Here is a 15,454-nt window from a genome sequence, read left to right as displayed (position 1 = left end):
CCGGAGGAGGGGTTCTGGGGCGCGCCCGCCCCCTGCCCGTGGCCCGGGCGGGGGCGGGGCCACCGCTGACCCCACCCCTTTCGGATGGTGCCTCGCCGACTGGCGCTCAGGCGCTGGGCGGCGCTGCCACCGCTGGGCTGGGCTCCGGCTCTGGCTGCAGCTCCTGTGGGGGTGGGCCGCGGGGATGACAGCAGCGGGGGTGGCAGCGGCTGCCGCACGGGGCTGAGCGAGCGGCGAACGAGCCGGGGGGGAAGAGGAGGAAGTGGAGCCGGAGCCAGGAGCTTCGGAGTCAGCCGCCGCGCCGAAGTCCGCCCCATTTTGCAGAGCGAGCGGAGTCCGGACCTGGGAAGACTTCCCCGCGGGGCTCCGGCCGCGGCGGCTGCGAGCGTCCTCGCCTGCGCCTTGCCCTGCCCCGCCTGCCCCAGCCAGAGGTTCTGCGCCGGGACTCTCCCAGTCCCGCGATCTCGGGCGTTGTGGCCGGGACGCCCTGAGCCCCCAACCCGATTCAAGTGCACCTGGGCGGGACGCTCCCGGCCCACCATACGGGTCCACGGTTGCGGGCTCGTTCCCAGCCTTTCTATAGTGTGTGTCGGAGCCCTCCGCCCGACACCCGGCTTGAGGCAGGTGCCCAGCAGCCCCCCCGGCTGAGTGCAAAGGGGCCCAGAAGTCCCCAGCGTCGGGCTCCCGAGACCTGAACCTTCAGCTGCCTTCGCCCCGGTGCTTCGGACTTGGGACTGTGCGAACGTCCAGGAAGCCCCGGCCCGGCTCCAGAGCCCTGTGAGGAGTCCCAGGCGGGCTGGGCAGTCGGACTAAGCAGGACCGAGCTGGTGCTGCGAGCCGAAGCTGCCACCTTTTCTGCCGCCTTGGACGAGGGGCTCAGCGCTTGCCCGGAAGAAGGGAGCACCGGGCTCCCCCCTTGGCGCGGCGCCGGCGATAGCCGAGAGCTGCAGGTGAGAGAGCCCCGGATGCCGAGTAAGGGCGGCCTTCGACCCAGCGGGACAGCGCCGGGGCCAGCAGCGGGCGTGTACCGGTCACTAGCTGGGGCTGCAGCTGGGTAGAAGAGGGCGCGGGAGAGGGCGGAGGAAGGGAGAAAACAGGCACTTATTGAGCGCCCATTGTGTGCGGGTCCGCGCCCCACCCTTGCGCAAAAGGTCCCTCCTTGTGCGGCTCACTTCTACTCTGCGAGATAAAAAGGTGTTGTGTATTGATGCGGGCTCTTACAGATGGGGAAGCTGAGGCTCAGCGGGGTTGAGTGACCCTGCTCTTTCACTCTGGGGATGAGAGTGGGTAGGAGGGTTAGGGTGGAGAGGGAAAGAAGCAGGGAAGGGAGAGAGAAAGGAAGTGGATAGCTGCCAAGCAGGAGGCGATGGGGAGGGGTCAAGGTGGGGCCACTGGGGCATCCAGAGCTGAACCTGAGGCCCAGGAGGTGGCTTCCTCTGACCTCCTTCCCTCCCACTCCCTGGCCAAGTCACGTCCGGGGAAAGGTGACCCAGAGTTGAGTCTGGGCAGAGGTAGGAAGCTTCCCAGTTCCACAGCTTCCCTCCTTGGGGGCCCCAGACCAGGGAGCCATGGCCCCTCGCCCCTGTGTGCCAGACTCTAGGGTCCTTAAGACATGGTGGCATCCTGAGATGCTGCTTACATGTTGGGAAAACTCACTCTAAAGGTCCCCAAGTCAGAGCCCATCAGAGCTGGGGAGGTGAGGTCTCCCAGCACTCTCCAACTCCCATCCTTCACATTGTCCACGGGACATGGGAGGCTGGTGGGGTGGAGGGTCCCAACTGCCCTGGGGCCTAGAGTAAGTTAGTGGTTGAGGCAGAAGTACACTTTAGGAAGCCTTCCCAGACATCCTTCAAGGTATCTGTTCCCAGCTAGCATCTTCTGGGTGGGTGGCTGGGGTTTTCCCAGCCCTCATGTGAGGTCAGGGTGACAACTTCTGAGGCTGCTTTGAGAGTCTTGTGTGGTTGTTGCTGGGGTCCAAGACAAGCCAGCAGCCTCATTGCCTTTGGCCCAGACTGGAGGTCCGACCTCAACTACTCCTGGGCAGGGGAACCTGCCAGACATCTCTGGCCCTGGAGGGGAGGGGCTTGCTCAAGGTCTCAGGGCTGGGACTGCCAGTCTGGGGGCTCAGTCCCATGAGTCTGGATTCCCAGGCAAGGGCTCCTTCTGTTGCCCCTTGGGGCTGTGCCGAAAGAGGGGTGTTTTGAAAGATAGCTTGGCATGAACTCTGTGGGTTCTTGTTCTGAATTGGGAGGGGGAGGGAATGTGGCCTTGGTCTAAGCCCTGTGGCCTTGGCTGGGACTAGTTAACCCCTGCTGTGCCCAGCTTCCCGGAGTCTAGGGGAACCACCCTGGAAAGCCCCTGGGACGTGGAGGAAGGTGGGGAAATCGGCTGAAGGCTGGAGTCTCGGTCGAGGTGCTGGAGGGGTTGGGAGCACCAGAAGAGAAGGTAACTGAAGGGCTTAGGATTACCCCCACTCCCATCGGTGAGGATTCAAATTCTCATAATAATCCCTGCATCTAAACAAAGCTCCTCTTTGGTGAGATAATTTCACACCTGTGATCTCATTTCATGGCATGGTGGGAAGAGCCTGGAACCTGGAGTGAGGCAGAATGGGGGGTTGGGGAGGCACCTGGGACCTCTCCGATGCATCCGTGGCTCCAAGCCTCACCTGTAAAATGGGGTCAAGGCAGGCTGTTTGTTATGTGCTCAGATAATGGGGCCATCACATCTGGCAAACTGTCAAGTGCTCAGGAGATTTTCATGTCTGCCAAGACTGGGCTTGTTACTAATGGCTACCACGTGTGGGAAACTGAGGCTCAGAGCGATGAAGCCTCTTGCCCGGGACCTTTGAGTTTGCTTCAGGAACTGAGAGTTGACTCATGCCAGGTGCTCTGGAAGCTACCCAGATGGAAAAGGCAGTGGGGCGACTAGCTCCCAATTGGGTGGACTAAACAGCGCCGACAGACAGGCCGGGTGGGCGTGAGTCCGTGCTTCTTCCCACTCGCCATGTGGCGCTGGGCAGAGCTCTTCACTCCTCAGAGCCCCTGTCTTCTCTGTAAATTAGAATTTCTCCTTTCCAAGGCTGTCCTGAGGATGAAATGAGATATAAATGTATAGCGCTTGGCCGAATACCTATTTCCTTCCTAAAGGAAGGAAGCTTGAATTTTGACCAGGAAATTCTCAGGCTTGCCTTAGATTAGAAGGTTCTGTTGCAGGCTCACAGACTTGGGTTTGCTCAGCTGGGACTCCAGTATGGGTCATGCTCCCCTGTTCTGCAGCCCTCTACAATCTGCTTGGGGACCCGGCAAGGGGCCTCTAGATTCTGAGCCCCTCACCCCAGGGCTGTTGGCTCCTGGGGTTGGGGGCTGCTGGTACTCATTCTGTCTGTGGCCCATTGTCTGGCCTCCAGGGCACAAAGGTGTGGTGAATAATTTACGGCTCCCCTCAGGAGCTGGGAGGCAGGCTCTGGGAAATTGTGCTCAGCGGAGCTTCTGAACTCCTCCAGAGCAGGTGGTGGTTCCTATCAGTGGTGGAAGAAGTCTTGGGTATGGGGGGAAGGGGAACAGGACCCAAAAAATGTGACCTATCTTCAACCCTGGCTCTTCTCTTATTGGAGGCGGGGGCAAGCTGGACCCATAGGAAGAAACAGAAACTAAGCTAGAAGAGCTAGGATCAAGCTGTGGGCCTCTGATGCCAAGTGGGTGGTGGCGGCTGGCAGGGAGAGGCCCTTGAGGACTGGAGTAACCCAGAAGGCTTCATCAAGGAGGAAGGTGTCTGGGCTAGGACAAGAGGCAACTTGCTATGGCGAGTAGGGGTCCCGACATTAGTTCAAGGTTGAAACCTCTCTGTGTGAGATGGTGAACAGGACACCGACTCTGCCATACCTCCGTTTTCTCCTCTGTGAAATAAGCGTAGTTATGGGTCATATCCATAAAGCACATGGCGTGATGGGTACTTGGTGAAAGGGTGCTTCACTGTGAACTTGAAACATGGGGTGGGCTTGTAGAAGGGCAGACGAGATGGTGTAGTGAGCAGAGAGGCAGGGAGAATTCTGGGGTCGTCATCCAGGGGATCGTGGGCTCAGCGAGGGGTGTGGAGACGAGCAGGTGGCCAGGGCCTTGAGTGTCAGACAGAATTCACCTTTCAGAAAGCACTATGCAGCCCCCGTCTTCATCTTGTCTGTAAGATGAAGACCCCTTTGTTGTGCGTTTAAGCCCTTGGCTGGCACAGCTGCTGCAGGGACCTCTGGCTTAGTGCTCATCACCGGCTCCTGGACCTGTCCCATGGAGGCTTATCACAGCCCCTTTGCTGCTGCTTTGCTCACCTCCCTGTCTCTCTAGGCCCAGCTCCAGTCATGATTTCCCCCAGAAACATTCCTGGATTACCTAAGCCTCTGGTCACATCTCCTCTGGATTTTTAACACTTCCCGGGAATAGTCATAAATAATACCTACCCCTGCATCACATTTTGCAGCGTGTAGGATGTCTCTCCGTACTCCTAGCACCATACTGATGCTATTGACAGTAGCTAATGCCCTTGAGTACTCTCCATGAGCCACTGTGCTAAGCACTTTGTAAAGATTTTATTTATTTATTTGTCAGAGAGCAAGAGAGTGAGCACAAGCGCACAAGCAGGGGGATCGGCAGGTGGAGGGAGAAGCAGGCTTCCTGCTGAGCAGAGAGCCCAATGTGGGGCTCAATCCCAGGACCCTGGAATCATGACCTGTGCCGAAGGCAGAGGCTTTAACCCACTGAGCCACGGAGGCGCCTCTGTGCTAAGCACTCTATAGACACTCTCATTCACAGCTCTGGGAGGTAGCTACTGTTATCACCCAGAAACTGGGTTCCAAGAGGTACCCTGTCTTTTCAAGGTCACACAGCTAGACAGCAAGGAGTGAACAATCAGCCTCCTATCTGGCACTGAACAAACGTCCTGTCCCCTCAACTTTCCCCAAGTACCTCGAGAGCATAACCTCACATGTAAAATGCCTGAAAATGAGCCTTATTCTCAAGGATAAGGAAGGGCCAGGTGTCCAGGCCCCGGGTGTGTGACTGGGTATGAGTCGGGCCTCCTCTGGGGTCCTGTTTGCCCATGTCTGTGGGGTGGGGCATTCTGAGCCCCCAGTGCTGCAGCCTTCTGCAGTATCCTCTGTGACTCTGGAAAGTAGAGGAGGAGACGACAGCAATCAGGGCCAGAGGATGTGGTGTGACAGGCAGCTGTGATTTTTGGCCTGGCCACTGTCTGGGCCAGCAGGCTCTGTAGTTAGCTGCTGCCTCCCCTGAAGGAGGGTGGAGGCCTGGGCTACCGGCAGCACAGTCATTAGCTGGACGGAGAAGACCCTGTGATTGGGAGCCGACGGGGCCATGCCAGGCTGGCGGGGCCACAGCAGGGTCAGAGGCAGGGCATCTGGCCGGGCAGCTCCTTCTTTTTCCTTCGCGGCCTCCAAGGTGGTAACAAGTACTCACTGGGCACCAGACCTTTGGAGGCCAAGGCTTGCCCTTCTTCCTGTTGTGGTGGTCATGGGAGTAGAGCAGTGAGGATTCCAGCCACGCCTAAAGATGCCTCCTCCTAGAAGCTTCCATGACTTCCCTGAAGCAGGGGGAATCTGAGCTGCCTTTTCTGCAGACGCACGGCCCTCACTCATGAACTGTGGTCTGCGGAGGGGGGCGGTGCACGTCTGCTTCCCTTGCTGGCTTGTCAGAACTAGATTCTCCACCTCTCCAATTCTCCCCTGCTGACTGAGCTCCTGGCACAAAGTAGTGACCCCCTAGTCAGGGGAGGCAGCCCCTTGGGCAGCCTGCTCAACCCCTATACCTCTGGTCCCTGGCCTGTAAAATGGGGCTAATGATAACAGTGGGGGGGGAGGGGGCACTAAATGAGATGACAGAAGGGAGGGACCCGGCCAGGTCTGGCACGTGGACTGGTGCTTGGTCAACCTGAGTCCCCTCCTCTGTCCCCTGGGTAGCCCTGTGAGGGAGTGAGTCAGAAAGAAGCTGATTGAAGAGTCCGGCCAGTGATACCAGGAGAGAGGGTGAAGGACTTCCAGAGGAAGACACTCTGCTGCCCGGGGGGAGGACTCTGTCAGAGAGCTGGGGTTCCTGTACCTTCCCCTGGGGGCAGGCAGCTGTCACACACAGAGGGCCCGGAGCTAAGTTCAGGACAGTTGGCAGCACCGGGGTGGCCAGCGACCTGGTTCTTCTCAGGCCTTAGCAGCAGCAGGGGCCCAGTTGGCAGGAGCCGTCTGGGTCCTACAGACTGGGCCCTACAGGTAGCAGAGGCTGGGCAGAGAGCGAGTCCTTCCTTAAACGGAAGCAGTGTTCATTTGGTCTGTGTCCCAGCTCTCTGTCTCTGTCTCACACATGCACATCCAAAATGTGGTTCAACTGTTGGGGATTTTCATCTGCGGGCGGTGTTGTGTGTGTGGTGGGGGGGTGGGAACACAGATACTAAACAAGTGGGCACACAGAGTGAAAGGTGAGCTCCTGGGGCAGGGCCCGCCCCATCTGTGTTTGTGGATGGTCACAGTCATGCTCAAACCACAGCCTGAGTGCACGTACTCATTAACCATGTGACTTGGGGAAGTGATTTACCCTCTCTGGGTCACAGTGTCCCCGTCTGTAAAATGGGGACAATTATAGCACCTGGTGCATAAGGCTGGGGTGAGGAGTAAAGAAATTATATGTATAATGCACTCAGAAAATTACCAAGCACGCAACAAGCACTCGAGATTGCTATTGTTAGCTCTATCCCCAGCACACAGCAGGGAGTTCGACAGAGATCAGGAATGGCCTGTGGAAGGAATCCCAGGCAAAGGGCTCTGTGGAATGAATGAATGAATGGCCTGGGAGGGAGGGGAGGACACAGGAGCAGTGACAACATAGCATGGGATAGAATGCGGCAAGGAAGGCCAGGGGCTGGGGTTGTCCAGTGTTGGGTGGGGAGGGTATCAGGAAAGGCTTCCTGGAGGTGGTGTCCCTAGAGCTGAGTGTGAGCATATCCTTTAAAACACACAAGGACCACGGCACCATGCACTTCCTTCGGAGAGGAGAGACTCCTGTCCCAGGGGAGCTGGTGGGGGGCCAAACTTGGGCAGAAAACCCCACAGGCTTCCCTCTTTGCAGAACCACACGCTGTCTCACCACCTGTGACATTCTGCTTTGAGGGCACGAGGAAGGCAGGTGCGGAGGATGTGTGGGCTACCTGAGAGTCTCAGCTCTTCCCAGGCCTGGGACAAATCTCCCTTGGAAAAGAATAAACAGGTTTTGCTCAGAATTGTTTCCTCTTCTTGCCGCCACAGCAATCCCACCCCTAGAGGTGGTCTTGCAGCATTATCACTCCGGTGGCTGTTTAGTTTTTAAATAAGTGGACGCTTCTAAAGGAAAAAAATGCCGTGAAGAATTTGTCTCACCCTCCCACGCAAGAGGCTCAAAGACACTGACAGGAGCCGGGCTCCCCAAGTATTGTAAAGGAGTTCGCCCCTGAAATGTCCTGAAGTCAGGGGTCCCTGGGGCTGTCTGAGCTCCTGGTTGGCTGTGGGGTCTTGAGGACAAGACCTCACCCTTGCTGTGAAATGGGCTCTGAGTAATAAAGCCTTTCTCTTCAGGAGGCAGGTGGGGAGCTTGTCAGGTGGGAGAGGCTCCAGTGGGCATCTGGGCCCATGACTCTCAAATTTTGCTGCACACCAGAATCCTTTAGGAAACTTTTAAAAGTCCTGCCTGGGCCAAAGACCAAGGCATGAGGAGTTTTTAAAGCTTCCCAGGTGATGTCCGCTCCCCAGGCTTGACAACCAGCCACCACCCTCTGGGGCCTGCGTTCTTCTTCAGGGTCCTCAGAGGGATACCCACACACCCCCGTGAGATGGAGCTCATGGCTTCCACTCTGTGTCCTCCTTTGGGACCCAGCCCTCCCCAGGAGCTCCCTGCCTGGAGAGATGGAGGAGTGGGAAGACTTTGCAGTCTGATAAGTCTGGGTTCCAACCCTCCTCTGCTCCCTGCTTGGCATCTTCTCTGAGCCTCTGTGTCCCCCCTGCCCTGAATAGTGCTCTTCCTCCTGCCCCAGCCACCTGAGGCTGGGTCTCTTAGAGGTGTGAGGAGGGACCCACACCCTGTCTTGGAGCCCTTGCCTACTCCCCCTTCTCTAAGAGATAAGACGAGGCGGCAAGCATTTTGTTTTGCTGGGGTTTGTTTTAATGGCCAAAGCGTCAGACCCTCTGTAACAATGAAGCCTTGTCTGAGTCTGCTTGTTTTTCCAACCTGGACACCCAACTGTGCCACCCGCTTGGGGCCCTGTCCCACCTGGGAGAACAGAAGAATGTCAGAAGGTTGTTGTTGTTGTTGTTGTTTTCATTTAGGGGAGGGTCACGGGGAGACATTGGAGGCCTCTATCTGGCCCTCACCAATAATTGACCCCATTTAAGTCAGCTGCCTCTGTTGGAAGCCAGTTCAATGAAATTATTTCAAGGGAGTCGCCAGCATGGGTTTTGTAGGCTGAAGAACTTGCATTTGCGCTCTGTCTTTGTCGGTCACCAGTGGTGTGACCCTGGGTGCGTCATTTCAGCTTTTTGAACCCCAGTTTTCTTCTCTGGAAAATGCCTAAATAGGATGTCCTTCTTGGGCTGTAGTGAGACGTGAATGAATTGCTTGGTGCCTCCTGCAGAGTGAGCACTCAGAAACTGTCCTCAATTATTCTCCTTCGGAGCCCAATGCTTCCTCCTAGGCCTCCCTCCCTGGGCCTGGCGCCACCCCTGCCTCCTGCCTGCTCCCTGTGCTGGGACAGCAGAGGCCTGCATTCTCAGTAATAGTAACAAGTCCCCCGTAGCTGCCCTGCTCCCCTCGTTCACCCCTTGTGTATTTACAAGCAACTTTCAAGGGCTGTTCAGGGAGAAGGCTGCAGAAAGAGGGTTGTCAGGGGTGGTGTTTGGTCTCCTCTGCTCTGGCCCTGCCAGAGGGGTGTCTCAGCCCAGCGTGAGCTGCTCAGGCGAGAAGTAGGGGCATGGCAGACCCGTAAAGTAGTGGGCAGCACTCAGAGCTCACAGTCCCCCGGGAACAGTCACTGCCCAGGGCTGAAGTGGGCCGACATGGCCAAGGGAGGAAGTGGCCAGTGATAGGGACTGGGGCTGTGGCCCGAAGTAGAGGGAGTCAACCCCGGAGACCCATGTGGTGGGGTGGAAAGCCTCAACTATCTCTCTTCCTTCCTCCAATCTCCCATTGGGGCTCCCCCGTGGGTGAACCTACCCAGAAGCTGATGGCACGGAACCCAGTGCAGCCCAACCGTGGGGATCAGGCTCCCCGTCCCGGGCATTGTGGGGAGGGGGCCTGGAGTGGCAAACGGAAGATACTCCTCACTTGCTCACTCAAAAGCCATGGAGTCCCGTGGGCCCACCCTCCTCAGGAAGCAGTTTAAGGATCACGTGTGGTTACTTGAGCATCCCCCTTCTGACGGGGATCTCAGCCCCCCACCAAAGATGAACTAAAGCGTTCCACCTGCCGCAATCCTCCCAGAGAGGGAGCTCTGGGGGGAGCCCATCTTTCCATCCCTGCCTTACCAGTGGTGCCTTAGCCCACCTTTGAGATTGGTGCCTGGGCCTCTGCCTACCGTGCCTGCTGCTCTGTTGGGCTCCACCCCCACTGGTCCCGGGAGGACCTGGCTCTGAGTTTTGTCCGGCCTGATCACCTGAACAGCCTGTGGCTCTGTCCCTCCTTGTCAGGCAGTGTGGAGTCATGGTTAGAACACAGGCTCCGAAACCAGACTTTCCTGAAATCCTGACTCTACCATAAAAGCCTGGAGAATGACACATTGTGCCCCTTAATCTCTTATGCCTTGGTTTTCTCAGCTGTGAAATGGAGGTAACAGAGGGTACGCAGGGTCGCTGTGAAGAACAGACGAGTGAGGAAGTGTGAGTACTTGGGACGGTGCCCGGCGAGCAGGGAGTGCCCAGGAAATGACAGTCTTTACTGTGATCACAAATAATACAGCGGGAGCCCAGAGCTCACACTGTGACTGGACCATCAGTGAGAGGACGGGGACTGTCACCACTCTCAGTCTAGACTTTGCTCTAGTGACAAAGCTCTCATAGGGTCATGCAGCCTGGCAATACTGTGGACACTCATGTATCAGCTATCTACCCCTCCCCCCAGTCCTCAGCTGCAAACCATGTCCTGTGAGAAATGGCTTCTCATTCTGTCAAGCCTCAGTTTCCCCATCTGTGGAAAGCAGTTGGACTGGGTGTTGCCAAGTTGTGCCCCGAGTCCATCTGTGCCAGAAGAGGAATCAGGTTGTCCCTCCCATGGAGGATCTCTTGGTGGGGGGCAGGGAATGGGGTGAAGGCAAGTGGTCAGGACACAGGCCAGTTCTGTTCGTCACGGGTGGGCTGGACAGCCATGAGCAGGAGGCAGAGGAGAAAACAGGAGCTAGAAGAGAATGAGAGAAATTAGGGGGGGCTTCATGGCAAAGTGGGTGTATGAAATGAGTCCTAAAGGTAGGCTAGGCCATCTGTTGGGCCATATTAGAGGTGAGAGGGTGCATGGCCCTAGGGGAGCAGTGAGTGGGGCGTGCAGCTACCAGAGCTCACAGCAGGGACCCAAAGAGAGAGTGGTGTGGTGGGAAATCAGGCTTCTGGATTTAGGCCGACCTGGGTTTGAATCCTGGCTTAGTTTCGTATTGGTTCTTTGATGGTTGACGGGTGGCTTGGCCTCTCTGACCCTCCATTTGGGGGGAATGTGGGCTTCCTGTCAAGCAGGGAGCTGGAGGCATGGTCAGAAGGAAGATGTGTTGGGGTACATGACATGGAAGAATGAAGACACCTGTGAGGCTCCCGGTGCGTGGCATCTTGGGAGTGGCTGCACAGGCCTGAGACGCAGAGCCCTTCTTTGCATCCAGCCTCCCCTGAACCTCCCTCCTCCCTGATGGAACGGGTGCCTCTGCCACAACTTGCCCTTGGGCGTCTGAGGAGGGGTGCTGAGATGCCCAGAGCGGGTGTGGTAGGGCCTTGATCCTCAGAGGCCTTCCTGGGAAGGGAGGTATGCAGCTTCCGAGTCTGTCCTGGCTGCAAGGCCCAGCTCTGCCTCTTTTGATCAGGACTTGGAAGACACCGGGCTGGTCACTCCACCTCCTGGAGCCTCGGTTACTCACCGATGAAATGAGGGCAGCAGCTCTTACCTTGAAGGCCTTTTTCACTGCTGAAGTGACCCTAGTGGGTGAGCTCAGGCCTCTTGTGTTAGATGGGACTCCTCAGTCCTCCTCATGCTTCTCCCCCTCCCCCGGTCTGTTTTTAATGCCACCTCAGGAAGTTCTTTCTTGTGTTTGACTCAGAGCCATTGTGCTGTAACTGGAACCTCCTCCCTCTTGCTGAGGGCTCCACAGAGGTGGACTGAGCTGGGCCTAGAGACCTGGATCCTGGTGCCCACTTGACCTGTCTTGCTGTATGGCCTGGAGCCAGTTAGCGACCTCTCTGGGCCATGGTGAGGATGTCTGTGCCCGGGGTTCAACTCTCACCCGTGAAGATGTATGCAGTTCTGCCTAAAGACTGTTTTCTTACCTCTCCCCTGACCTGGGCCCCAGCCACCTGGGGAAACCAGCAGGTTAGGGTCCTGTTGGTGCTGGTAAAGGCTGAGTCCACTCTCAGACCAGGGCTCCCAAGGGCAGCTAGGGAGTTCGAGGTTAGATGGGGGATTCCTGGTGGGTGGGATAGCACCCTCCTCTTCAAACCAGGGATTTTGAGAGCCTGGATCTCCTCCTACCCACCCAGCTAAACTCACTCAGCTCAAGGTCAGTCACATTTCTTGAGTCCCTCCTTGGAGAGTATCTTTCCCTTGTGAAGTCTGCTTTAACCCCTCATGTTGTGGGGGAGCCCAAGGCTCCGAGAGATGAGAAGACTGGCCTGGGCCCCACAGCCTCTCTGTGGGGAGTGGTGAGGGTGCCCAGAACTCCTGATTCTGCCCTGGCGTCCCCCATGGCACCTGGGCCACTCTGTGTCCTCTAGGTGCTTGGTCGGGTAGAGCACGGGGGAGCCAGGTGGGTGGTCATGAGCAAGGCTGTTTCTGGTCTGGGATGGGGGCTCTGGGAAGAAGTTGGCCAAGGAATGGAGGAGGCAGAGGGGTCAAGAGCCCAGGAGTCCTGAGCTGCGGCCTGTTCTGAACGCCCCTGTGAACTTTAGTGTTTGGTTTCACGGAGGAATCAAGATTTGTTTCTTGTTGGCTTGGGATACCTAATAGTTTACGTTTTTTAAAGCACTTTGATATCCATGGTGTTACCGAATCCTCAGCAATCAGTGAGAGGCAGCTTGGGACTCCTCCGGGAGGGCCGGAGAAGGTGAGCTCTGGAATCTGACAAACAGGGGCTTAAATTCCAGCTCCCACCAACTCTCTGACCTCAAGCAAGTGAGTGAGCAGCTGAGTCTCAGTTTGTTTATCTGTGAAAGGGACAATCATTCCCAGCAACAAATAGCAACAGCTATCCGGCTGGCTGTGCCGCCCAGGGCCGGATAACGTCTATAACCACTGGCCCAGCGCCTGGGGCAACATCACAGTTTTCATGGTATTTAGTATCTCCCCACTTTATAGACGAGAAGATGGAGGCTCAGGGAAGGAAGGTGACTTGCCTGAGGTCACGAGGTCATTTAGCTTGGTCCTCCAGACTTCCCGTCTGTGGCTTTTTCCTCCAGCTCTTCCCTTTCTGTCTTCAAGTGACCTCACACCTCATTTATCCAGTCTTCAGCGTGATGCTATCTGATGAGGCCCTGAGTCTGCCCTCCCCCACCCACATACCTAACAGTGCTTGCCTGGCACGCAGTAGGCACTTTTAAGATGTTTGTCCCGCGCACGAATATGTTGGTAACTTGGTAGGAAAACATAAGAAGTATTTTTCCAGGCAGCTAAGCTTGTGTCCCTAAAGTTTCCTTCTGCTCCCTTATCCCCTTTAAAAACAACCTTTTAATAGTTTGGGTTGGAAACCTTTGTGAAAAGGATAGATCACTTCCTTTCCCTGCACAATGCCGACATGGTTAACTCTCAGGGACGGGCCTGGGGCACAGACTGCATTGCTGGGAGCGCCAAGCCCCGCTGACCCCTGGACCCAGCTGCTGGGGCTACTGCACCTGCTCCATGAGAGTGTCGGCCTTGGCAGGCTTCTGGTTCTTCTCACCCTGACCTTCATTCTGCTGCCCACAGACCAGCCTCCAGCCATCCGGTACCTTTCTTCCCTCTTGTGTGTGCCTGTGCATGTGTGTTTCCTTTCTGATTTACTATTTCTACCAGTCAGGGACTAAGAGGTGCAACAATTGAATTTATTGGATTTGTTCATTCATTTGTGTGTTCATACCTATTCAAATAGACCCATTCTGGGTCTTGCTAGGGAATCATCCATCCCCCCCCCCCCCCCCCCCCCCCCCCCCCCCCCTGATCAAGGACTTCTGCAGTGGCTTGTGATCAATCCAGACGTGACCACAGCCTCCAGGCAGTGTATGCAGGGTGAGAGCGATGTACCTCACACATGCCGGTACAGGACCTCCGGTTTATACCCTGCCTCTGCGTGCATCAGCACACTGAGTCTTTGCAGCAGCTCTGAGAATAGCATTCGCCCCGTTTTGTGCATGATTAAAGCAGAGCTCAGCAAGATGAGGTCTCCCGCCCAGTGGCCAGCAGTGAGCACAGAATTGCAAGGGGAGCTCAGGTCTCCAGCTTGTCCCGTCCCCTGTTCCTTTTCCTCTGTGTTCCGTTTGTCAGCTGGATGACGTCCCTTTCATTTTCTGCTTCTGTCCTGAAAGATGGTTGGTGGCGGCTTAGGTCAGACCCATTCCTCTGTAAAAAGGCGGGTGCGAGGAAGAGTACCCTTTAGTGCCCATACCTTGTCCTGCAGTAAGTAGATCAGCGCACACCCTACAGGCCATACTTCCCCAACTGTGCTCTCAGGAGCCCTGCTTCCCTGTGATGGTCAGGGTCCTAGGACGCATGTGCACACAAATTCGGGAAATGCTGGATCACGTCGGTTGAAATAGGACTCCTCAGGGCTTTCCAATGTGTTGATGTCAATTAGGGATCCCAAAAGGCGGTACAGTAGGCAGCCAGCCTTCCCCAGCCTGCAACTCCTTTGTCACAGAGCAGACTCTGGGACTCATCATCGCCTAGAGGGGACACTTGGGGAACCGCTGATCTACAAACCCTCGCTTTCCCATCTTGTACACAAGGCCTCCAGCTAGAGCGGCTTCCTTGCCCGAGGCTGTTTGCATTTTGACAGAGGATCACAGGGAGCATGGTTTAGCCCCAGGAAGGAATCAGTAATAATGGCAGAGTTTCGGGAGAGGAAGTGCGAGGTGGAGACCCTCTCATTCTTATTCTTTCATCCTCCACAAAACATATCTCAGACATCTACCGTGCGCTGGGCACAGAGCCAGCATCTGGAAATGCCAAGATGAGTCTGACTAAGAAGCTTCCATTTCATTTCCCCGTGCCCGCCAAGGGTTTTTAAAGAAAGCCAAATTCAAGCCCTAAAAGGAATAAGTAATTCTTCTCGTTTTTCAGGGGTCTTTGTGGTGGGTGTGGGTTGACGCTCTCTTCATCTGGGCTTTAGTCCTGGGTTCTGAAGGGCACGAGGGAGCCGCTTCCAAGAGCAGTTACCCTGGGCAGAGGGCACAGAGGTCATCTGGGAGGGCAGGAGTGTGGGAAGCCCAAAAGGGGGAAGGAAAGAGGGAGGAGTACTTCCCCTGGGATTGAGCTGGGGAGGGGGCAAAGGGGTGCTGTGGGGGGATCTCCCCACAAAGAAGCACAGAGGTTATCCTGGCAGTTGTCAGGGTGGCAGGCTCTGGCCAGCTGGGAAGAGCATTCTTGGAAGACAAGAGCCTGAGCAAAGGTAGAAAGGTGGCAACAAGTGGGTTACGTACGTCTTCAGGACGCTGGAAGGAGCCAGGGTGATGGGGGAAGACGGAGGAAAGGGGGTTTGCTGGAGATGGGGCTGAAGAAGCTGCCTGGGGGCAGATCAGGAGGGTCTGAACAGCAGCCAAGGGGAAGCATCTGGAAGGGCCAGACCACGTCATGTTTATCCCAGTGTCCCCTGCACCTGGCAGTTCCCCGTTTGCAGACTGACTGGACTCTTCCACTGTGGGACCTTGAACAAGTCCTCTCTGGACCTTGAGTCGCTCATGCTCATGTCAGGCAAAGTCACCTAGCACTTCCCCTCCAGCTCTGAAGGACTCTCAGGAATTCTTGTAGTGTGTGCAGGGCAAGGCTAGAGTGTTTCTCCCCACTCCCTGAGGTCCACTGGGCTGCCCCATTTGGGCACAGGCCAGAGGCTCCCTGGGTGTGGGGCAGCTCATTTGCTGGGGTGGGGGTCAGGCTGGCTCTGCTGGTGGAATTCGCTCCTCTCGCCCCCTTCAGCAGTTGGGCAGTGGGCTCAGGATGAAGTGCCTTCGTGCCCTCCCTACTGGATCTTCTCAGTCCCCAGACTGTGCTCTGGGGGGAGG

The 15,454-nt window shown here is 56.5% G+C and overlaps 1 protein-coding gene across 1 annotated transcript in view; it reads left to right on the top strand.

Moving 5' to 3' along the window:
* Nucleotides 1-421: 421 nt before the first annotated feature.
* Nucleotides 422-15,454, top strand: part of LOC111159474 (glycerophosphodiester phosphodiesterase domain containing 5) — an 82,392-nt gene continuing 67,359 nt past the window's right edge. The window contains exon 1 of the mRNA XM_022521982.1: nucleotides 422-950. The gene's annotated coding sequence lies outside the window, so the exon portion shown is untranslated. The remainder of the gene's footprint in view (nucleotides 951-15,454) is intronic.

The sequence above is a fragment of the Enhydra lutris genome, unplaced genomic scaffold, assembly GCF_002288905.1.
Source record: "Enhydra lutris kenyoni isolate GAN:26980312 unplaced genomic scaffold, ASM228890v2 scaffoldscaffold68, whole genome shotgun sequence".
Taxonomy (NCBI): Eukaryota; Metazoa; Chordata; class Mammalia; order Carnivora; family Mustelidae; genus Enhydra; species Enhydra lutris.
Note: the sequence above shows the minus strand (reverse complement) of the source record. Positions and strands in the feature narration are given on the sequence as shown.